Source organism: Phacochoerus africanus, chromosome 9 (assembly GCF_016906955.1).
Source record: "Phacochoerus africanus isolate WHEZ1 chromosome 9, ROS_Pafr_v1, whole genome shotgun sequence".
In the NCBI taxonomy this organism is placed as follows: Eukaryota; Metazoa; Chordata; class Mammalia; order Artiodactyla; family Suidae; genus Phacochoerus; species Phacochoerus africanus.
The window spans coordinates 75882547-75906400 of record NC_062552.1 but is presented as its reverse complement, the minus strand read 5'-3'; the positions used below and the strand labels follow the sequence as shown (position 1 = coordinate 75906400).

The 23854-nt window shown below is 41.1% G+C and overlaps 2 pseudogenes; one reads left to right on the top strand and one right to left on the bottom strand.

Annotated features, from left to right (window-relative positions):
- The first annotated feature begins 5646 nt into the window (after window positions 1-5646).
- Window positions 5647-23854, top strand: part of LOC125136646 (coagulation factor IX-like) — a 33360-nt pseudogene continuing 15152 nt past the window's right edge.
- On the bottom strand, window positions 10278-10387 carry LOC125137055 (uncharacterized; annotated as a pseudogene).

The following is a 23854-nucleotide window of genomic DNA, read 5'->3' as shown; positions in this document are numbered from 1 at the left end:
CTTTCTTTTCCTGGGGGCCAAAGCCAAGTTGTTCAGAGAGAATGGGTTGGCAACTGGCAGAGGTGTGGAGGGTGGAACTGCAGCTCCAGAATAGGTAGCATGTGTCAGGTGGTCAGGGAGAGATGTATACATAACCTTGTATCTCATTGTGTGTTACATGAACTTCTGCTAAGAAAAGCTTCTCTCTGAACTTCTCTCTCCTGCTTCCTTTCTCTTTTATGCTCCCTCTCCTTCCTTCCATTACTTCCTTTCTCTATCCTCAAACCTGAAGTTCTTTTACACAAGGGTTGAGGGTGGGGAGATATGACTATAAAAGAATAGCATGAGGGAGTTTGGGGGAGGTGATGAGACTGTTGAGTATTTCAGTATGGAGGTTACATGAATATGTGTTAAAGCTCATAGCACTGTACACCAAAAGAAGTCATAATTTAAAAATGATGATAATTTCTTTTTTTTCTTTTATTGCTTTTTAGGGCCACACCTGCAGCATATGGAGGTTCCCAGGCTAGGGGTCGAATCAGAGCTGAAGCCACCAGCCTACACCACAGCCACCGCAATGCCAGATCTGAGCTGTGTCTGTGACTTACACCACAGCTCACAGCAATGCTGGATCCTTAACCCACTGAGTAAGGCCAGGGATCGAACCTACATCCTCATGGATGCTAGTCAGATTCGTTTCTGCTGAGACATGACAGGAATGCCTAAAAATGATAATAATTTAAAAAATTTCTCACAGTAGTTCACTGTCATTTTATGGATGAGGAAATTGGGCTCTTAAAGGCACAAACTGAAGAGTCTAGATTCAAACACAGGCTTATTTAATTGTAACATTCAAATTCTTTGCACTTTTGATTGCTGCATGCCTTGAATATTCAAATGAATAGTCCAGATAGCACAGGCAGGATCTGTTATCCATCACTATAGTTTTGTCTTTTTGGCAATGCCATGTAAATGGAGTCATACAATGTGTGACTTACTGAGGCTGGCTTCTTAAACTCAGCATAACGCCTTTAATGTACATCCAAGTTGTTGCATGAATAGAAGTTTGCTTCTTTTTAGTGCCGAATAATATTCCATTGTATGCATGTGTCACAGGTTGTTTATCCCTTCACCTATTGAAAGACGTTTGAGTTGTTTGCAGATTTTTGTAATCATGAATAGAACTGCTGTTAACATTTGTGTACAGGTTTAGTGTGAACTGAAGTTTTCCTTTATATATGGTAAACATCTAGGGATAGTTGTCTAGGTTATGTAATAAATGTATGTTTAATTTTGTAAGAAACTGCCAAACTATTTTCTAAAGTTAGTTGTACTGTTTTGCATTTCTCCCAGCAAGGTATGAGAGTTCTAGTTGGTTTACAAACATGCAAGCCCTTGGTATTTTCAGTACTTTTAGTTTTAGCCATTCTAATAGAGGTATAGTGGTATTTCACTGTGTTTTTAATTTCCATTTTCCTAATGACTGATAAAGTTGACATATTTTCATGTGCTTATTTTCTACCTGTAAATTCTTTTTTGGTGAAGTGTCTGTTTATGTATTTTGCTCATATTTTAATTGAGTTTTTTTCAGTACTTAATGTATTACTGAAATATTCTGGATACGTAATTTGTCAGCTTTGTGATTTTCAGGTCACATGCAGGTGTCTTTCCTGCCTAACTCTGAGTCAGCTTTCCAGCAGGGAGGTGGTTTCTTGCAGAGAAAGGTCTTGGCGATGGAGCAGCCCATGGGGTGGGCTCAGGGGCAGGGAGCAGTGGATTGTGAGGACAAGGCAAGTGTAAAGTCCCAGACCTGTTATTCTGAAGCAAGCTAGAGTTACACCCTATAAATGCAGTTTTAATGACTCTTTACCCCACTCATCCCAGATTCTTTACTTGATATGTTTGACTGGCAAAGCTTTTTATGAATTTAAAGCCTACTCTTAATATAAAACATTTATTAAAATAAATGGCAGTTTTTGGAAAAAATCTTAAAATTCCTTGAAGCCTGCCTTGACTCCTATATAAGATTCCAAAAGTCACTATAACAAAGTACCATAAACTAGATGACGTAAAACAACAGAAATTTATCCTTTTGCAGTTCTGGAGGCTAGTCTGAGATCAAGGTGTTGGTTTCTTCTGAGGGCTATGAGGAAGAATCTGTCCCACGCCTGTTCCCTATGTTTTGTTTATAGCTGCGAGTCCTTGGTATTCTGAGGCTTACAGATGCCTCACTTAGTCTCTGCCTTTGTCTTCACATGGCCTTCTCCCCGTGTGTTTCTCTCGCCTCTTCTTTGAAGGACACCAGCCATACTGGATAAAGGGCCCATCCTACTCCGGTAAGACTGCATCTTAATTAATTGCATTCACAATGACTCTGTTTACATATAAGTTCATATTCTGTACAACTAGGGGTTGGGACTTCAATCTCTGTATTTTTGGAAGGGCACAGTGTAACTGTGACTGCTCTTTCAGTGCACCCACATGCCTAGCCACCACACAGGGCATGACCTTGTGAATGTAAAAGTTGTCAGAGGAACTGTGGGTATGGGAGACACAATCCCCAGGTTCCCAAGGAAGGGGTGAACATTGGGGTGGGGATGAGCTGATGTTTTCCTGTTGGACTTTATGACCTGCGCCCTGACAACTCTGACCCCAGGAGGAACTGGCTCTTTAGCACTTTCCTGTGTGCCACCATCAGCTGTCCAGAGGCCCTCTTCCCTGAGTTTGGGCAAAGCTGTCTTACCTAGACTGTTGCTCCTTCTGACCCTGTGATATTGAGACTCTCTTATTGTTCTCAGTGTTGGTCAGGTGGGCCCTTCCATGAACTCTATCCTCTGCATTGCAGAATAAATGGCGATGCTGATGTGCTTATCCTCTCTGGGAGGCTGGGCCACCAACTGCTCTTTCCACATTAGGGATCCATGTGGTACTTGTTTGATCTGCAGTAGTGGTCAAGTTGGAGTCAGTGCCTGTTAACCACTTGGGGTCCAATTCATCCTGTGGGCCCAGCCCAGCTCCCCAGTCTCCACTGGCTCCACCACTTCTTCTTCTTCTTCTTTTTTTTTATGTCTTTTTGCTTTTTCTGGGGATGCTCCCACATCATATGGAGGTCCCCAGGCTAGGGGTCTAATCGGAGCTATAGCTGCCGGCCTCACCAGAGCCACAGCAACACGGGATCCCAGCTGCATCTGCGACCTACACCACAGCTCACGGCAACACTGGATCCTTAACCCACTGAGCGAGGCCAGGGATTGAACCTGCAACCTCATGGTTCCTAGTCAGATTTGTTAACCACTGAGCCACGACAGGAACTCCCCACCACTTCTTAGGGGCCAGGCTGGCAGGGTAGGCTGATTGCTTTCTCTGTGTCTCTAGTTGTCCAGCTCCCTGGAAAGAAGGGCTGCCTTGTGGAGGTGCTCTCCTCAGGGTCTGGGGTCAAGAGTGTATGGGGCCTGAGCTCAGTGTACACATTGGTCTCCCAAGCAAACATTATACATAGAACCTCTGCTTCTTATATTTTGCATTTTAAAACTCTTGTTTAATTATACAAATATAAAATGAAAGGGCAAAATAAAAAAAGATCATTTTATTATCATTCCAGCATAAGTTCTTTTATTTTTGAGATCCAAGTTTTTTTTTTTTAAATTTTGTACATATGTTTATTTTTCACATAAAATTAGAGTTTTTAGGAATTCCTGTTGTGGCTCAGTGGTTAATGAACTTGACTAGTATCCATGAGGACGTGGGTTTGATCCCTGGCTTTGCTCAGTGGTTTAAGGATCTGGCGTGACTGTGGCTGTGGCGTAGGCCAGTGGCTACAGCTCTGATTTGACGCCTAGCCTGGGAACCTCCATATGCCGTGGATGTGCCCCCCCCCAAAAAAAAATAGAATTAGAGTTTATAATCAGATGTGTTTATCATGATTTCTGTATCTACATTGATCAGTGGCAGAGCTGGAACCCATATCTGTAGGCTGACGGGAACTGGGGAAGATGGAGCTATGGGTCTCTGGTCTGGGGGCAGCAGTAGTAGCTCTTTCTTGCATGGGGTCAGGCCTATCTTCTTAGGCCTTGTAGAGACTGTGGTAAAACCTGTATGAGGGCCCTTTAATGGCAGGCTCCTGAGAGTTAGCTGGAGTTTATGCCCCATTTCCTTTGCATTTAGGTGTGTATGGCTGTGAGTGCACTCATCAGGTGCTGGTGGGCACGGGATTCAGAGCCTTGCAGATCACTTGGAGGAGGAAATTTTGGAGAACTTGACCTAACTCATACTTCTATTTTGGAAGACCTAGAGACACCGTGCCATTTTTGCAGGAAGTTGACAGTTGAACTGGTTGGCTTTGAAGTTTGGGGGCCAGACTCACTCTGACATGATTGGGATACTCTCTTCTGCACTTGAATGGCCCTGCTTCATTGTGACTGCTGCAGTTGATAAACCATCCTGAGGACTTCCAGGCCTCGTCCCTCCCCCCCGTTCCCCATCCTGACCTCTTACGCGTGGGAAATTTTCCTCTTTCTTGCTTGGCAGATGCCCCTTGACCTGCAGATACATTATTGAGGGGGATGGTAGTGATGGGGCAGAGATGAGTGTAAGGATGAAATGTATCAACAGCCCAGGCCTGGGACCATCTCCAGACATAGTCATGGGGAGGTTGCTTGGCAGATCTATGCCCTGAATTGTGGTGGATGAGGCACAAGGTTTGTATGAAGAGGAGGAATGGGAGGAGGAGGAGGAGGGGCAGGAGATGGAGGAAGAGAGGGCAGTAGAGAAAGAAAGAAACAAGTCAGTGCTAGTATTACTCTTGATGTTAAATCCTGTTGTGCAGGTGAAAATATTGTCTCTAATAATTCATAATACCACATAATGGACAGGGAATTGGTAGACAAGTTTATTAATCTGGCAAGAAAGGGGCCCAGTGCTAGTCTTCGTTCAAGCTAGAAAGGAGCATCTGGACCCCTCCCTGCAGAGCAGACCAGCTCTGGGGGAGAGAGAAGAGCCTCACACTCACACTGGAGGTTGCATCTTTATTGAAGTTTGCTGGGATACAACCAGCAGGGCTTTGTGTGCCTCTGAGAGCCTTCCTAGGCTCTGGCAGGGTCAGGCTCCTGTGGAATCCAGGGGCTACCCAGGGAGGGCTCTGGCTTTGGGATTCTCCCTCAGGCTGGCCAGGCTGTGGCAGCTACTTGCCGTTTAGGACTTTATGAATCTAGAGCACGAAAGGGGAGATTTGAGTGAAGATACCAGGAGGCTTTGCATCTGTACGTCCATAAGACACAATACCTTGGGCCACCCCTGCACATAGAAGGGGGCCCCCAGAATTGCCCTGCGGGTTAGAGAAGGCAGATCCTGAGCAGGGACCGTCCTTCTTTCTCTACTGTGACCTCATCCTGGTTTTGTTAGCACCCTAGCTATCCTTAAGAGACCCCAGAGTCTGGCCAGGGATCCCGGCTCCTCATAGAATCCTAAGCCGGAGGTTTATTGTCGTCTTTCTCTCTCTGGCATGGAACCACAAGTCTAGATCCTGTTCCCTCCATTTTCTTTACTTTTCTCCTGGAGCCCTCTAGGGAAGGCTTGATGGGAAGGTTCAAGGCAGGATGTGGCTGTGCAAGGACGGCACCCAAAAGGAGGAGTCCCATTCCATGGACCTAGAAACCCCTGACCGCAGACATGCTCACTGTACTTGGGGACTTTCTGAACCCCAGCCCCTTCCAGGAGGATGCTGTCTTCCAGGGACTGAGTTGTGAGGAGGAAGTATAGGTACATTGAGCTTCTCTTCCTGGGATTGTCCACACAGATGTGGAGGTTACGACTATAGAAAAGAAAGTGGTTGCAGGCCTTGTCATCCATGAGTCTCAGCTTCACCTCCCTCAAGAGTATACGGCACTGACTCTGTCACTGTTGTCCCCCCAAGCCAGCCACACGGCACATCCTCCCAGGGAGAATAAAAGTGGATGGGCTAAGGCAGGGGGACTCTGCCCATGGCATGGGTCAGCTTGGCTCTCATATTGTAGCTGTGAGGGAGGGAGAGCAGATGGATTGCCAGTCCCAGGGAGAGTGGAGCAAGTGGTGTGGTAGAGGGTCCCTGGGCCGAGCCTGGAGCTGTTCCCCAATAAATGGAGTGAAGGGGGCCTGAAGGAATTAGGTTGGCATGTAGAGGATGAGGAAGATAAGGCAACTTCAGTAACATGATGTCATTGAGGCTGGTGGAAAAGCTGTATTCTGGGCGGATGATTTGTTCTTTGACGTCCAGCTTCTGCCATGTGGATTCTTTCTGTTTGTTTATGTTTCACTCCGAGTGACACTAAAGTTCCTATTGAGAGGGAGGAGAGAAACAGGAAAAGGTGCAGGGCTACCTGAGGAACTCAGATCTTGCTCAGGACAAAAGCCTTCCCCCCACCCGGCCCCCAACCCCAGGGATCATAGCCGTTTCAGGAAGGGCCAGTTCTGGGCAGCTACACAGACTGATAGGGCTCTGCCAGCACCAGGACAAGGGGGCAGGCTTGGCCTGCCTTAGCCTGGGCTGCCCTGAATTCTGTCCCAGCCTGTAGAGGTAGGGATGATAAATGAAACTGGCCTGATTCCTCCCAATGTATAGCACTCATTACCCTGAGATGAGCAGGCAGAAGAATCCCTCCTTTGTCATGTATAACTCTCGTTCCTACAGCTCCTCAGATGAGAAGAGAACTAGTCCAAAGTTTTCTTACCTTCCTTTGCAGTGAGCAGCTGTCAGCACAAATTCTTGACTTATGAGAAACCCACCACAGTTGGCAACATACCCCTTGTCAGTCATGATTTCCAGATGGGTCATGTAGGGGTGGGAGTGTGGCTTCGTCTTAATGCCACTGATACTCTCTGAAACAGGGAATCCCAGGTGCTCAAACACAGTTTCACTGAGCCTTCAGACAGAGCATTACATCAGAAAAGTGAGGCGAACGATGAATGACCACCCCCTCCAGCCTCACCTTTACCTCGAAAGTAGCTCAGACCCCTCCATGTGTTATTTTGTTGGCTTTACGTTCCCTGATCCACCCTGTCAATCCTCATCTTCCTTTTAAGAACACAGTGACTAGTCTTGATTCTGAGTTGCCATGAAACATCTCTTCATGTCCCCTGACCTCTTCCACACTAGAGCAAGCTCAGAGAAGGACCATGAATCAGAATTGGGGATATTTTGTGGCAAGGTCAAGAGGAACTTCCAAAGCCAGTTTTCTGATTCTTCCAAGACTTCTCATCCCTGGGACACTTTTATCAACTGCAGGGAAAGAGTGTGACTCCCAGACAGAGGTTTCCCCCTGGAACACTTGCAGTGGGGTCTTGCAGTATTAATTTAGGGTCCTTTTTGATTCAGCTCAGTAAGTTAAGAATAGGAGCTGATGACCCAGCGGACAGAGAGTTCCACCCTAGATTCACCAGCTCTAGCTTAAGGAGGCAAGAGAACAACCAGTAGAAGGTGTAGGGTTTGCATTTTCCCAGTGATGCTGCCTGTTGTTAGCTGCTTCTGTCACCCTCTCCCTTGCCCTGCTTTTATAACTCTAGACTTAAAAGGAAGGGGGAGGGCTGCAAACCACAGAAATGACATAGTCACATTTTTGCCCTTCACTCTGGCCTGGTTATCTTCCTCATCAGCAGTTCTCACAACTTTCCATTCTGCTTTAGTTAGAGCCTAAGAATCCTGACTCCTTGAATGAGGCATTCACCTTTTTCATCTAATACAGCTCCCTAGAGCCAGAATAGTAATGCAGAGGGAGGGGAGGTAGAATTTTTAGATGCTGTAGGGATCTAGAATAGGGATGAGCAGACTTTTTCTGTATATAGCCAGATGGTGTTTTCATCTTTGAGCCATCCTGTCTTTCTAGCAGCTATTCCCCTCTGCTGTTATAGCAAAAAACAGCCATAGACAATATATAAACAAATAAGTGTGACTGTGTTTCAATATAATTTTACTTACAAAAACAGGTGGTAAGCTGATTTGACCTGAGGGCCATAGTTCTGTATCCCCTGATCTAGAAGATCAACCTTTCCTTTAGTCCGAATAATTAGTAGGAGAATAGATGGTAGCAGTGAGAGAAGGAAGGAATAAGGGAGAATTTATTGACTACCCACAATATAGTTGGCACTGATAGGACTTTAAATGCATCATCTCATTTAATCTTTGTAACAGTCCTTTTGGGTAAGTATTATTATACATAATTAGAGAGCACTCAACTGAAGCTCAGAATGTCACATAGCAGTAGGATCTAACATTTAATATGTCAGATTCTGAAACTCCTATTTTCCATTCCACTAATCTGAATAATAAGGAATATGAGATGAAGGGCTAATCCAATGAGTGGGGAAAGGAATGCAATGTATAGAGGAAAACACTTACGTTCTTTAGGGGGTCTTGGGGTTTTCCACTTACGCACTGAGGGTCACACTTGGTGTGATAATAAAATGATTCCTGCACCTGTTATCATTTGAGATGTTACTCTGGACTTTCATTATTTTATGTGCCACTGAGAAAGGGGAAAAACTGTTGTTGTTGTTGTTGTTGTTTTGTCTTTTGTCTTTTGTCCTTTTAGGGCCACACTTGCTGCATGTGGAGGTTCCCAGGCTGGGGGTCTAATCGGAGCTGTAGCAGCAGCTACACCAGAGCCACAGCAGTGCAGGATCCAAGTCGTGTCTGCGACCTACACCACAGCTCATGGCAACGCTGGATCCTTAACTAACTCAGCGAGGCCAGGGATTGAGCCTGCAACCTCATGGTTCCCAGTCGGATTCGTTAATCACTGAGCCATGATGGGAACTCCAAAACTGTTCTTATTTATTTATTTTGTCTTTTTGCCTCTTTTAGGGCCGCTCCCGCAGCATATGGAGATTCCCAGGCTAGGGGTCTAGTCAGAGCTGTAGCTACCGGCCTATGCCAGAGCCACAGCAACTCCAGATCCGAGCTGTGTCTGCAACCTACACTACAGCTCACGGCAACGCTGGATCCTTAACCTACTGAGCAAGGCCAGGGATCGAACCCACAACCTCATGGTTCCTAGTCGGATTCGTTAACTACTGCGCCAAATAATGGGAACTCCCCAAAACTGTTCTTAATTAGACAATAACATGCCATTGATTACAAGATTTGTTCTTGTTGTAAAGAGGTTAAAAGGTGAAATATTGTGTATCTTGGAATCAAGAAAATGTGGTATTGCACATGGATGCATTCACCCCAACATCAACCCTGAGAAATAGTGTTTTCATTTTATGGAAGGGGAAACTGAAGCTCAGAGAATTTGAGTTACTTGACAAGACTTCAAAGCCAGTAAATATTAGAAGTAGGTGTCAAACCCATATCTGTTTGACTGCAATCACATAATCTTCCATATAACATCTGGCTTTCCTGGACTGTAAAAATAAACCAAAAGAAAACAATATCAAGAAGTATCTAGAGAGGATTTCACTGGTTACCATAATTTTTTTTTTTGTCTTTTTTGCTATTTCTTGGGCCGCTCCCGTGGCATATGGAGGTTTCTAGGCTAGGGGTCTAATCGGAGCTGTAGTCTCCGGCCTACGCCAGAGCCACAGCAACGCGGGATCCGAGCTGCGTCTGCGACCTACACCACAGCTCACGGCAACGCCAGATCGTTAACCCACTGAGCAAGCGCAGGGACCGAACCCGCAACCTCATGGTTCCTAGTCGGATTCGTTAACCACTGCGCCACGACGGGAACTCCATGGTTACCATAATTTTATAAGATACATTTTTTTTCCCCAAAAATGTCTACCCCTGAGTGTTCTTTTTTTTTTTTTATTTTAAGAGTTTTTTTTTTTTTTTTTTGGAAGCAGTTTTAGGTTTACAACAAAATTGCCAGGAAGGACAGAAATTCCCCATATATCCCCTCCCCACACATGCAAGGCCATTATCAGCATCATTCACCAGAGTGCTCCCCCTTTTTTCCCTTTTTTTTAAACCAAGGTTGAACATAACAATTTTAATGTCATACAAGGTATATTCATCGCTCTAAAAAACTTCTATATTCTGTGAATATTCATTTCCCCTCTCCTCCAGACTCCTAGCAACCATTGATCTTTTTACTGTTTCCATAATTTTGCCTTTTCCAGAATGGCATATAGGGGGAACCTATTTTTTTTTTTCCTTGAAAAGAGAGGTTCAAAGCCTTTATGTCTGTAAGACCACTCTTGGCCCACCCATGCATAGACTGGACAGGATCTAGGTGGCAAACTACCCCACCAAATGCTGCAGCTTTTCTTTTAATAGCCCCATCCCCCTGGCCCTTCCCAGTAGCCATGTGGAGGTGCAGGGGGACACATGCTGGATATTTATTCCTAAGAAGGCCATGAGTTTTGTGCCCCTTGTCACAGTGAACCCAAAGTTCTGTTGTGTGTGTTGTAAACAGAGGTCTCCTGAGCACACCCTAAGATACAATTTTTAGAATAAATCACTTATTGTACATCACTCATAGTGCTTCTGCTTCCATGACTGAACACTAAAATAAAAGAGATATTTTCTCTGAAGGGGATCCAGGGGAACCTAAACTTAGGTTTTGAAACTTGGCCCGGGTTGTCTGTTCTGTAATTTGATATATTTAAAGGTAACACGTGCCCTGTTGTAAGTGATTATAGATATTAGTTATAAGTTATAAATGATCATTTATGGCATACGGCAGCAAATCCGTTACTTAATTTATTCCCAGTAGATAATCTGTACTCAGTGGTAAGACTTTAGATGACCAAGTACTTGCTGCTGTAGAATATAGTAGTGGAAATAAGGAGTATAATAAGGTTAATCAATTGCTTCTGAGTGCACTAAAGAACTTAGGAAGAGACAATGATGAGCTTTACCTTGCAAGCTTACATTTGCCAAATCTTCTGTGACCGCCATAAAAGAAACTTAATAAACTCATGTCTGAGATTTCTAACAACCAAGTCAACATGTAAATCCTGTGGGTGACTTATAGCACATATTGAATTTCCAACCTGGCAGAGTCTCTTAAATAAGTTAAGGTATTAGTTGGGATTCTGAAAATTGGAATTGGAATGTATTTGGGCAGATTCTGACGAAGCTGGAACCTTGAACTCCTAACTTCCTCCAGTCCTACTTTGCAGTAACAGAAGACTAATCTTCTCCAGTGGGAGATTAGTCTTTCCTTGTAATGGGATTCCCTGAGTTAGTTACTTTGCAGGGAACTGTTAACCTCCTCGCACTGCCTTATATTGCTTCTAGATCTATAACTAGACCCAAGTCCCTGTAGATCTCAGAGGTGATTGTGACTTATGAGTAATTGCAGTATATACCAAAACTACTGCAAGATTATTGCTAATTTACATCAACAGAGACAGGAACGGGAATGGATCTTAAGGGTGTCCATGTATGATATAAGAAGTGTAGTACTTATATACTTATATGGGGTAGGCTTTCTTTGTTGATAGGATGCATTAAGTTGAGATTGTAATGTCAGTATATTAGATCAAGCATATCAAAATGGTGTCAACTGTTTGCCTAGTTTGTTAGGTATAGACATAAAAATGGCCTATACTAAGTGAAGTTGAGATACCAGAACTCCTTTGTTATACTTGTACAGGAAGGTATCCGAAGCTTAGGGAAATCAAAAGTAGGGTTGATAAGTAGGGTTGTTAAGTGAGGCATAAGTATGTCTTAGGAGAGTGCGAGAACACTACTTCCACTAACTTTGAAAATACATTGGGGGGAGTTCCCGTTGTGGTGCAGTGGTTAACGAATCCGACTAGGAACCATGAGGTTGCGGGTTCGATCCCTGCCCTTGCTCAGTGGGTCAAGGTTCCGGCGTTGCCCTTGCTCAGTGGTGTAGGTCGCAGACGCGGCTCGGATCCTGTGTTGCTGTGGCTGTGGCGTAGGCTGGCAGCTACAGCTCCGATTCGACCCCTAGCCTGGGAACCTCCATATGCCACAGGAGCGGTTCAAGAAATGGCAAAAAGACAAAACAAAAAACAAAAACATGATTTGATAATAAATTAAAAAAAAAGATTAAAAAAAAAAAGAAAAATACATTGGGGGGCAGCATTGGCATCCTTGAAGAGCAGTGTAGTGGATATTTGCTGCAGGCCTGGAATGATGCTGGGAACTGCTATTAAACTGAGATCCCTAAGGTCCAAGGTGATGATAGGATCCCAGGGTAGGAGAAGCCTGGCCACCACCGATAAGATGGGTTTTGGTTACTGTAATGGGTATCAGAGTTGAGGTTGAACTCAAGAGAGGTTGACAAATAGAGGTCTTTGACTTGGGCTGATTGGTCATAGTGTCGCAGAACTGAAATATATGGGCATTCTCCTGAAGCCTTAGTTGAATAAACTATCTAAGAATAAATTTAATCAGGGAAGTGAAGGATCTATACTCTGAAAAATGTAAAATATTGATGGAGAAATTGAAGATGCCACAAAGAAATGGAAAGATATTTAGTGCTCTTGGATTGGAAGAATTCATATTGTTAAAACGGCCATACTACCCAAAGCAATCTCTGGATTTAATGCAGTCCCTATCAAAATACCCAGGAAATTTTTCAGAGAACTAGAACAAATAATCCTAAAATCCATACAGAATCCTGGAGGACCCTTAATTGCCAAAGCAATCTTGAGAAAAAAGAACAAAGCCGGAGGTATAACCTCCCATACTTCAGGCTCTATTACAAAACTACAGTAATCAAAACAATATGGTACTGGCACAAAGACAGACACATAGATCAATGGAAAGGAATAGAGAGCTCATAAATAAACTCACGGCACCCACAGTCCATTGATCTGTGACAAAGAAGTTCAGAATATGTGGGAGTTCCTGTCATGGCTCAGTGGTTCATGAGCCCAACTAGTATCCATGAGGACTTGGGTTTGACTCCTGACCTCACTCAGTAGGTTAAGGATCTGGTGTTGCCATGAGCTGTTGTGTAGGTCACAGGCGAAGCTCAGATCCCGCATTGCTGTGGCTATGGTGTAGGCCAGCAGCTGTAGCTACAATTAGACCCCTAGCCTGGGAACCTCCACATGCCGTGGGTGTGGCCCTAAAAAGCAAAAAAAAAAAAAAAAAAAAAAAAAAAAGAAAAAGAAAAAAGAATATGCAATGAAGAAAAGAATATGCAATGATGCTAGGAAAATTGAACAGGTACATGTTAAGCAATAAGATTGGAACACTTCCTCACACCATTACAGAAATAAACTCAAAGTGGTTAAAGACCTAAAGGTAAGACCTGAAACCATAAAACTCCTAGAAGAGAACATAGACAGAAGTCCCTGTGACATAAATTGTAGCAATTCTTTTTCTGGACCTGTCTCTTAAGGCAAAAGAAGTTTTTTTTGTCTCTTTTTTTTAATTACTCAATGAATTTATCACATCTGTAGTTGTATAATGATCATAACAATCTGATTTCACAGGATTTCCATCCCACAACCCAAGCACATCCCCCTACCCCCCAAACTGTCTCTTCTGGAGACCATAAGTTTTTCAAAGTCTGTGAGTCAGCATCTGCTCTGCAAAGAAGTTCAGTCTGTCCTTTTTTCAGATTCCACATGTCAGTGAAAGCATTTGATGTTGATTTCTCATTGTATGGCTGACTTCACTTAGCATGATAATTTCTAGGTCCATCCATGTTGCTAAAAATGTTGGTATTTCATTCCTTTTAATGGCTGAGTAATATTCCATTGTGTATATACACCACGTCTTCTTGATCCACTCCTCTGTCGATGGACATTTAGGTTGTTTTCATGTCTTGGCTATTGAAAAGAGTGCTGCAATGAACATCGGAGTACATGTGTCTTTGGGAGTCATGGTTTTCTCTGGATAGATGCCCAGGAGTGGGATTGCTGGGTCAAATAGCAGTTCTATGTTTAGTTTTCTGAGGCATCTCCATACTGTTCTCCACAGTGGTCGCACCAATTTACAATCCCACCAACAGTGTACTAGGGTTCCTTTTTCTCTACAGCCTCTCCAGCACTTATTGTTTGTAGACTTTTGGATGATGGCCACTCTGGCTGGTGTAAGGTGGTACCTCCTAGTGGTTTTGATTTGCATTTCTCTAATAATGAGTGATGTTGAACATCTTTTCATGTGTTTCTCTGCCATCTGTATGTCTTCTTTGGAGAATTGTCTTTTTAGATCTTCTGCCCATTTTTTGATGGGGCTGTTTATTTTTTTGGTATTGAGCTGCAGAAGGTGTTTATAAATTTTGGAGATTAATCCCTTGTCAGTTGATTCATTTGCAATCACTCTGTGGGTTGTCTTTTTGTGTTGTTTAGGGTTTCCTTTGCTGTGCAGAAACTTTTAAGTTTGATTAGGTCCCACTTGTTTATTTTTGTTTTTACTGTCATTACTCTGAGAGGTGGATCTGAGATGATGTTGCTGTCGTTTATGTCAGAGAGTGTTTGGCCTATATTTTCCTCTAGGAGTTTGATACTATCTGGTCTTATATCTAGGTCTTTAATCCATTTTGAGTTTATTTTTGTGTATGGTGTTAGGGAGTGTTCTAATTTCCTTCTTCTCCATGTGGTTGTCCAGTTTTCCCAGCACCACTTATTGAACAAGCTGTCCTTTCTCCATGGTATATTCTTGCCTCCTTTGTCACAGATTCGTTGGCTGTAGGTGCATGGGTTTAATTCTGGGCTTTCTATCCTGTTCCACTGATCTGTATTTGTGTCTTTGTGCCAGTACTGTATGGTTTTGATGATTGCTGCTCTGTAGTATAGTCTGAAGTCTGGGAGCCTGATTCCTCCAGCTCCATTTATCTTTTTCAGGATGTCTTTGGCTAATCTGGGTCTTTTGTGCTTCCAAACAAACTTTAAAATACTTTGTTCCAGTTCTGTGAAAAATGTCCTTGGTAATTTGATAGGGATTGCATTGAATCTGTAGATTGCCTTAGGTAGTATAGTCATTTTGATAATTATTGACTCTTCCAATCCAAGAGCATGGTATGTCTTTCCATCTATTTGTGTCATCTTTGATTTCTTTCATCAGTGTCTTATAGTTATCAGAGTAAAAGTCTTTTGTCTCTTTAGGTAGGTTTACTCCTAGGTATTTTATTCTTTTGGATATGATGGTAAATGGGATTGCTTCCCTAATTTCTCTTTCTGCTCTTTCATTGTTAGTGTATAGAAATGCCATCGATTTCTGTGTATTAATTTTGTATCCTGTGACTGCCAAATTCATGGATGAATTCTAACAGTTTTCTGGTAGAGTCTTTAGGATTCTCTAGGTATAGTATCATGTCATCTGCAAATAGTGATAGTTTTACTTCTTCCTTTCCTCGGATTCCTTTTATTTCTTTTACTTCTCTGATTGCTGTGGCTAGGACTTCCAAAACTATGTTGAAGAGTAGTGGTGAGAGCAGACAACCTTGTCTTGTTCCTGATCTCAGTGGGAACTCTTTCAGCTTTTCACCATTGAGAATGATGTTAGCTGTGGGTTTGTCATATATGGCCTTTATCATGTTGAGGTAGGTTCCCATTATGCCCACTTTCTGAAGGGTTTTTATCAGAAGTGGGTGTTGGATTTTGTCAAAGGCTTTTTCCACATCTATTGAGAGGATCATAGGGTTTTTATTCTTCAGTTTGTTAATGTGGTGTATCACACTGATGGATTTGCAGATATTGAAGAACCCTTGCATCCCTGGGATAAATCCCACTTGATCATGATGTACAATTCTTTTAATATATTTTTGGATATGGTTTTCTAGTATTTTGTTGAGGATTTTTGCATCGATGTTCATCAGTGAAATTGGCCTGTAATTTTCTTTTTTTGTGGTATCTTTGTCTGGTTTTGGTATCAGGGTGATGATGGCCTCATAGAATGAGTTTGGGAGTATCCCTTCCTCTGCAGTTTTTTGAAATAGTTTCAGAAGGAGAGGTGTTAGCTCTTCACTAAATGTTTGATAGAATTTGCCTGTGAAGCCGTCTGGTCCTGGACTTTTGTTTGTTGGAAGTTTTTTCATCACAGTTTCAATTTCAGTTCTTGTGATGGGTCCATTCATCTTTTCTGTTTCATCTTGGTTTAGTCTTGGAAGATTGTACTTTTCTAAGCATTTGCTATTTCTTCTAGGTTTTCCGTTTTATTGGGTATAGTTGCATATTGTAGTCTCTTATAATACTTTGTATTTCTGTGATGTCCATTGTTAATTCTCATTTTTCATTTCTAATTTTATTGATTTGAGTCCTCTCTCTTTTTTTCTTGATAAGTCTGGCTAAGGGTTTATCAATTTTCTTGATCTTTTCAAAGAACCAGCTTTTTGTTTCATTGATCTTTTCTATGGTTTTCTTCGTTTCTATTTCATTGATTTCTGCTATGATCTTTATGATTTCTTTCCTTCTGCTAACTTTAGGTCTTATCTGTTCTTCTCTCTTGAGCTGCTTTACATGTAAAGTTAGTTCATTCATTTGAGCTTTTTCTTGTTTCCTGAGGTAGGCTTGTATTGCTATAAACATTCCTCTTACAATGGCTTTTGCTGCATCCCATAGGTTTTGGAGTGTTGTGTCTTTGTTGTCATTTGCTACTAGGTATTTTTTAATTTCCTCTTTTATTTCTTCAGTGATCCATTGGTTGTTTAGTAGCATGTTGTTTAGTCTCCACGTGTTTGTGTTTTTTGCAGTTTTTTTCTTGTTGATTTTCAGTCGTATAGTGTTGTGGTCAGAAAAGATGCTTGATATGATTTCAATTTTCTTAAAGTTACTGAGGTTGGATTTGTAGCCCAGGATGTGATAAATCTTAGAGAATGTTTCATGTACACTTGAAAAGAAAGTGTATTCTGTTGCTTTTGGATGGAATGTCCTATAAATATCTTTTAAGTCCATCTGGTTTAATGCTTTATTCAGGGCTTGTGTTTCCTTATTGATTTTTCTGTCTGGATGATCTGTCCATTGCTGTAAGTGGGGTGTTAAAGTCCCCCACTATTATTGTGTTATTGTTGATTTGTCCTTTAAGGTTGTTAGCAGTAAGGCAAAATAAATTAAAGCAAAAATAATTGAACTTAAAGCCTTTTGCACAGCAAAGGAAACCATCAACAAACAAAAAGACAAACTACAGGGTGGGAGAAAATATTTGCAAAGGATGTGACTGACAAGGGGATAATATCCAAAATATATAAACAGTTCATACAAATCAATATAAAAAAACCAAGCAATCCAATCAAAAAATGGGCAGAAGGCCTGAATAGAATTTTTCCAACAAAGACGTGCAGATGGCTAATGGTACATTAAAATATGCTCAACATAACTAATTATTGAATAAATGAAAATAAGAACTGCAGCATGACCTCACACCTGTCAGAATGACTATTATCAAAAAGTCTGCAAATAACAAATGTTGGAAAGGACATGGATAAAAGGGAGTCCTCGTACACTGTTGGTGGGAACATAAATTTGGTGCAGCCACTATAGGAAACAGTATGAAAGTTTCTCAAACTAAAAATGAAACTGCAGTGTGATTCAGCAGTTCCACTCCTGGCTATATATCCATAAAAAACAAAAACACTAATTTGAAAAGATAAATGTGCCCCAGTGTTTCTAGGAACAGTATTTACAATAGCTGTGGAAGCAACCCAAGTGCCTATCAACAGGTGAACAGATAAATACATGATATATATATGGGTACATTAAATATATGCAGTATTACCCAGTTATTAAAAAAAGAAACCTCTGCAGCAATGTGGATGTACCTAGAGAATATTATGCCTAGTGAAATACATCAGAGAAAGACAGATATTGTATGACATCACTTATGTGGAAACTAAAAGATAATACAAGTGAATGTAAATGTAAAACAGAAACAGGCTCACAGACGTAGAAAACAAACTTGTGGTTACCAAAAAGAAGAGGGACGTGGGGAGGGACAAATTAGGGGTATGGAATTAAGAGATACAAACTACTGTGTACAAAATAGATAAGCAACAAGGGCATATCGTTTGTACAGGGGCTTATATCCATTATTTTATAATAACTTATAATGGAGTATAATCTACCAAAATAGAATCGCTATGCTGAACACCTGAAACTAATATAATATTATGAATCAACTATACTTCAGTAAAAAAGAAACTAGCTTTAGAAGTCAAAAATAAACAAAAAGACTTTCCTGCATTGATTACAATGATCTTACGGTTTTTCATTTTTAGTCTGTTAGTATGGTGAATTATACTGAGTTTTAAATGTTTAACTTTACAACCTCAAGATAAACTTCACTTGATTATGATGCATTGTTCCTTTTTATGGGTGTTATATTTGATTTACTAAAATTTCGTTAAGAATTTTTGCACCTGTTATTGCAATGGGCAGTCTCTAAGATGGCCCTCCATGATCCATGCCTCTTGGTGCTTATGCAGTTGTGTAATCTGTTCTCTTTGAGTATGGCTCAGACTGACTGACTCATTGTTAATTAATAGAATATCCTAGAAATGATAGGATGCCACTTTCAAGATTAGGTTGCTAAAGAACGTGGCTTCTTTAGTGAGGACTTTTTGTCTTCTTCCTTGCTCCTTTGCACTGGGAGAAGCAAAATGGCATGTTGTGCATAACCTTGTTGGCTGCCCACACAGTGTGGTGATGGACTGAGGCTCTCAGTTCCATAGATTATGAGGAACTGAGGCCCCTAGCTGTGTAAAACCAAAGCCAGTCAGCAACCACATGAGTGAGCTTAGAATCTTCTTTAGTTCCAGTTGAATCTTCAGATGAGATTGCAGCCCCATTCAGCAACCTAACCTCATAGGTGAAAGTGGACCAGTAAGACTTAGCTAAGTAACACTTGGGGTCCCAACTCACAGAAATTATGTTTTAAATTACTAAGTTTTAGGGTAATTTGATATGCAGCAATAGATAATACAGTATTCATGGGGGATATTTGTCCATGGTTTCCTTTGATTGTAATGTGTTTGTCTTGTTTTGATATTCTTCGATATTCTTTGAGGGTGATACCAGCCTCAAAGAATATGTTGGGAAATGTGTCCTCCTCTTCTATTTTCTAAGAAGGTTTGGTAGAAGTGGTATTATTCGATCTTTAAATGTTTAGTAGAATTCGCCAGTGAAGCCTTCTGAATCTGGAGCTTTGTTTATAGGAAGTCAGCTACACAATATAGTACAATTAAGGATACTTATTTATGAATGGAGATCAAGATGGCAGAGTAGGAGTATACAGAGGTCACCTCCCCCCACGAGTACGTCAAAAATGCATCCGCATGTAGAGAAATTCTCACTGAAAATAAATGGGAGACCGACAGGAAGACTCTTATTCTGCCAAGGCTGTGAGAAAGATCCACAGAAAATCAGGTCGGAAGGGAAGAAAATTGATTGAGCTTGCACCCCTAGAGAGGACACAGGAGAGGAGAGGGATGCTCCCTGGTGAGTGAGCAGTACAAACCACATGCTGGGCATGCCCCAACCCTGAGATCTGACACCAGGAGGATGAGTCCCTTATCTGACTTGAAAGCCAGTGGGAGTGACAGCAGGGCTGTAAGAAACCTTAGACTCCACTCATAAAGATCTTGCCTACTCCCAAAACAAGGCAGAGGAAGCATATCGAAACTACCAGGACTCTGGCCCATTTCCTGCAACTGCCCCAGCCCATGTCTCAGCTAGAGTGAAGTATCTGTTCAAGTCCCATGCATTCCTTTTTTTTTTTAGCAGATGAAATGTTTTATTAATACTTGTTATATGTTTATTGTATTAAGGAAATTTTCTTATAATCCTGGTTTACAAACATTTTTAGAAATCTTAATATTACATTTTATCAAATTATTTTTCAGCATCTCAAGATAATTATATGCTTACCTCCTTTAATCCATACTTAAGGTATATGCAAGTCCCATGTATTTCACAGCGCAGCTCCACATTGGGGTTAGGGCTGTGGTGGCTGAATGCACAGTTGTAGGGAACAGAGCCAGCTGGACCCTGGCATGGTATCTGAACATGGCAAGGGTGGCCATTGCTGGTACTTGCAGAGGCAGGAGATGGGGAGTGGTCTCAAACACTGACTGGTGTTTGGGAGATTTTCTGCCAGGAGTTCAAACAGGTTTTCACAGTAAATATCATAGGAACATCCCCCTCCTGCTCTGGCAGAAGAAGTGAAAAGGAACCATTTTGAAATATAACAGAACACTGTTCTTTACAAGGCCTGCCCTCAGGAAAAACCTAGTTAACCAGAACCTAACCTGCTGGGGTATTATCAGAGTCTAACCAACAGGGGGAAAAATTCCTAACTCCAGCCACCTCTAGCTATCTTGTCCCACCCAGGGGACAGGGTTGGGGGGGGACCTGAGAAGCACATGTGAAGTTCACAATACGGAGGCATAGGCTCACTCAAAGATTGAGACCTAATCACAGGGCCATAGAGAATTCCCCCCTCCACACCCACACCTCAGCACCACCACATTACTGAAAACCTGTTCCAGTTCCTTTTACCTAGTGTATTAGGTCCAGCTATCAAGAAGAAAAAAAATTGCAAGGTATGCTAAAAAGCAAAAGGCCATAATTATGAGACAGAGTGAGCATCAAAAAACTAGACATGGCAAAGATATTGAAATTTCAGATCACGAATTTAAAACAATTATAATTAATATGCTGTGGGCTTTAATGTGTAAAGTAGTGTGCAAGACTAATGGGCAATGTAAGAAGAGTAATGGAACTACTAAGAAAGAGTCAAAAAGAAGTGCTACCAATCAAAACAATAGAAATGAAGAGTGCCTTTGATGAGCGCATTAGTGGACTGGACACAGTGGAGGAAAGAAGTTCAGTGCTTAGGGATATCTCAGTAGAAACCTCCCAAACTGAAAAGCAAAGAGAACCAAGACTGAAAAAAAAAACCAGAATATCCACGGACTGTGGGACAGCTACAAACAAAGGTGCACAACTACATAGGTGTAACATGAGAAGCGGAAATACTAGAAAAAGTAGAAAGAAAGGAATAGAAGCAACGTTTGAGGAGTTCCTGCTGTGCCACAGTGTGTTAAAGATCTGGCATTGTTTCTTCAGCTGTGAAGGTTCAATCCTCAGCCAGGCACAGTGGGTTAAGGATCTGGCATTGCTTCACCTGTGGCTTGGATTTGATCTCTGGCCTGAGAACTTCCATATGCTGGGGGTGTGGCTGAAGAAAGAAAATATTTGAAACAATAATTACTGAGAATTTATCCAAATTAATGCCAGACATGAAGTCATAGGTCCAGGAAGTTCAGAGAACACCAAGCAGGATAAATCACACCCTCACCCTTCACCAACCACACCTAAGTATATTCTTTTCAGACTATAGAAAATCAAAGAAAAAGAAAAAATTTTTAAGAAACCCAAGGGGGAAAAAAAAAGCCTTACCTATAGAGGAACAAGGACGAGAATGAAATCCAACTTCTCCTCAGAAGCCATGCAAGCAAGGAGAAAATGAAGGGAAATGTTTAAAGCATTAAGAAAAAAAGCCACCATCCTAGAATTCTGTACCCTGTGAAATTATCTTTCAAAAGTGAAGGAGAAATACTTTCTAAAACAAACACAATTGAGGGAACTTGTTGCCACTAGGCCAGCCTTGCGAAAAATGTTAAAGTTCTTTAGAAAGAAGGAAAGTAAATCAGAAATGCAGATCTACATGAATAAAGAAAAGACATTGAAGAAGGAATAGTAAAAATAAAACAAAAACCTTTCTATCTTTCTTATTAATTGTACTGACAGAAAGCAGTTTGCCCAATAAAATGGGCATTCTGTTACACACACACACACACGCTTTTGGCAAATTATGGCAAAATGGATATAATGCATTCAGTTACACACATTTCTGGCAAATTGTATCTTTTGAATAATTGGTTCATTCCATCTAGGTTATCAAATTTGTGGATGTAGAATTGCTCATAGTATTCCTTGATTATCCTTTTAATATCTTTGGGATCTGTAGTGGGATCCCATGTATATATATGTATATACACAATATCTATAGATGTATTGTGTATATACATATATATACATGATATGTATATTATATGTACATAAGCATAGACAGCTGAGTATTATATACATTATATAATATAAGATTATATAAAATAGGGAGTTCCCATTGTGGCTCAAGTTAAGGGCCCAGCGTGGTCTCCATGAGGGTATGGGTTCTACCCCTGGTCTCACTGAATGGGTTAAGAATCTAATGTTGCTGTGAGCTGCAGCATATGTTGCAGATGTGGCTTGGATCTGGTGGTGTTGTGGTTGTGGCATAGTCTTCAGCTGCAGCTGCAATTCAACCCTTAGCCCAGTAACTTCTGTATGCCATAGGTGTGGCTGTAAAAAGGAAAAAAAAAGTGAAGTAATCACAGCAATGATACAAGGAATGAAATGGAGAAATTAGGATCGTTCTGTTTTCATAACGTATTCACACAGTCCATGAAGTGATATAGTTATATTTGAAAGGGGACTTGGATTAGTTGTAAATATACTGCAAACTCTTGAACAACCGTTAAAAAAAGAAGTGTAGTTGATATGCTAAGAAAGGAGAGAAAATGGAATCATATAAAATGCTCAATTAAAACTACAAAAAGCAGAAAAGTTAAAGACAGAATAGAAACAAAGAACAAGAGCAACAAATAGAAAACAGTAACAGTATGGTAGATAGTAATCCCACTATAAATACTCATTTCAAATGTTAGTCGTCTAAATGAATGCACCAAATAAAACACAGAGATTGTCAGTCTATTAAAAAAATAAGACTCAACTTATGTTTTCTCTGAGAAACCTACTTTTAATATAAAAACAAGACTTCCCATCATTGCTCAGCAGAAATGAATCTGACTAGTATCCATGAGGATGCAGGTTCCATCCCTGGCCCTCCTTATTGGGTTGCCATGAGCTGTGGTGTAGGTTGCAGACATGGTTCGGATCTGGCGTTGTGGCCATGGCTTAGGCCAGCGGCTATAGCTCCAATTCGACTCCTTGCTTGGGAACCTCCATATGCTGCAGGTGCAGCCCTGAAAAAGACAGAACAAGCAACAAACAAACAAATATGTAGATTAAAAGGTAATGGATGGGAAAACACATACTGTGTTAAATACTAACAAAAGAAAGCAGACGTAGTTAATTTAAGAAAGACTTCAAAGCAAGGAAAGTTATCAGGAATAAAGAAGGGCATTACATAATGATAAAGGGGCCATTTCTCCATGAAGATGTAATAAGTTTAATGTGTATGTGCCTAACCACAGGAGCATCAAACTATATGATGAAAAAGTTAATAGAATTGCAAAGAGACTCCACTATCATAGCTGGAGATTTCAGCACAGCTCTTTCCAAAATGGAGACATCCAATAGGTAGAATCAATAAGTACATAGCTGAACTCAGTAACACCATGAATCAACTGTATGTAATAGACATCGATAGACTACTTTATCCCCTCAACAAATCTAAAAGAATAGAAATTATACAATGTCTGCTCGCAGACCACAAATAAACTAGAAATCAATAACAGAAAGATAAGTGGAGAAGTCCAAAATATGTGGAGATTAAACAACACACTTCTAAATGATGCATGGGTCAAAATTTTTTACAGTATTTTGAACGAAAAGAAGATTCAACGTATAAAAACCATGGGATGTAATTAAAGCAATGCTTAGAGGGAAATTTAGAGCCAGTGATGCATATATTGGAAAAGAAGAAATATTAAAATAAATAATCGTAAGTTTTCACCTTATGAAACTAGAAAAAGTAAATGTAAACCAAAGAAGGCGGAAGAGAAGAAATAATGAGAACTAGAGCAGAAATCAATGAAACTGAAAACAAAATCAATAGAGAAAAATCAATGAAACCAAAGCCTGGTTCTTTGAAAAGATGGATGACATCAATCAGTCTCTAGCTAATCAAGAAAAAAAGGATATAAATTACTAATATCTGAAATGAACACGTGAGCATCCGGTCAATCAGGAT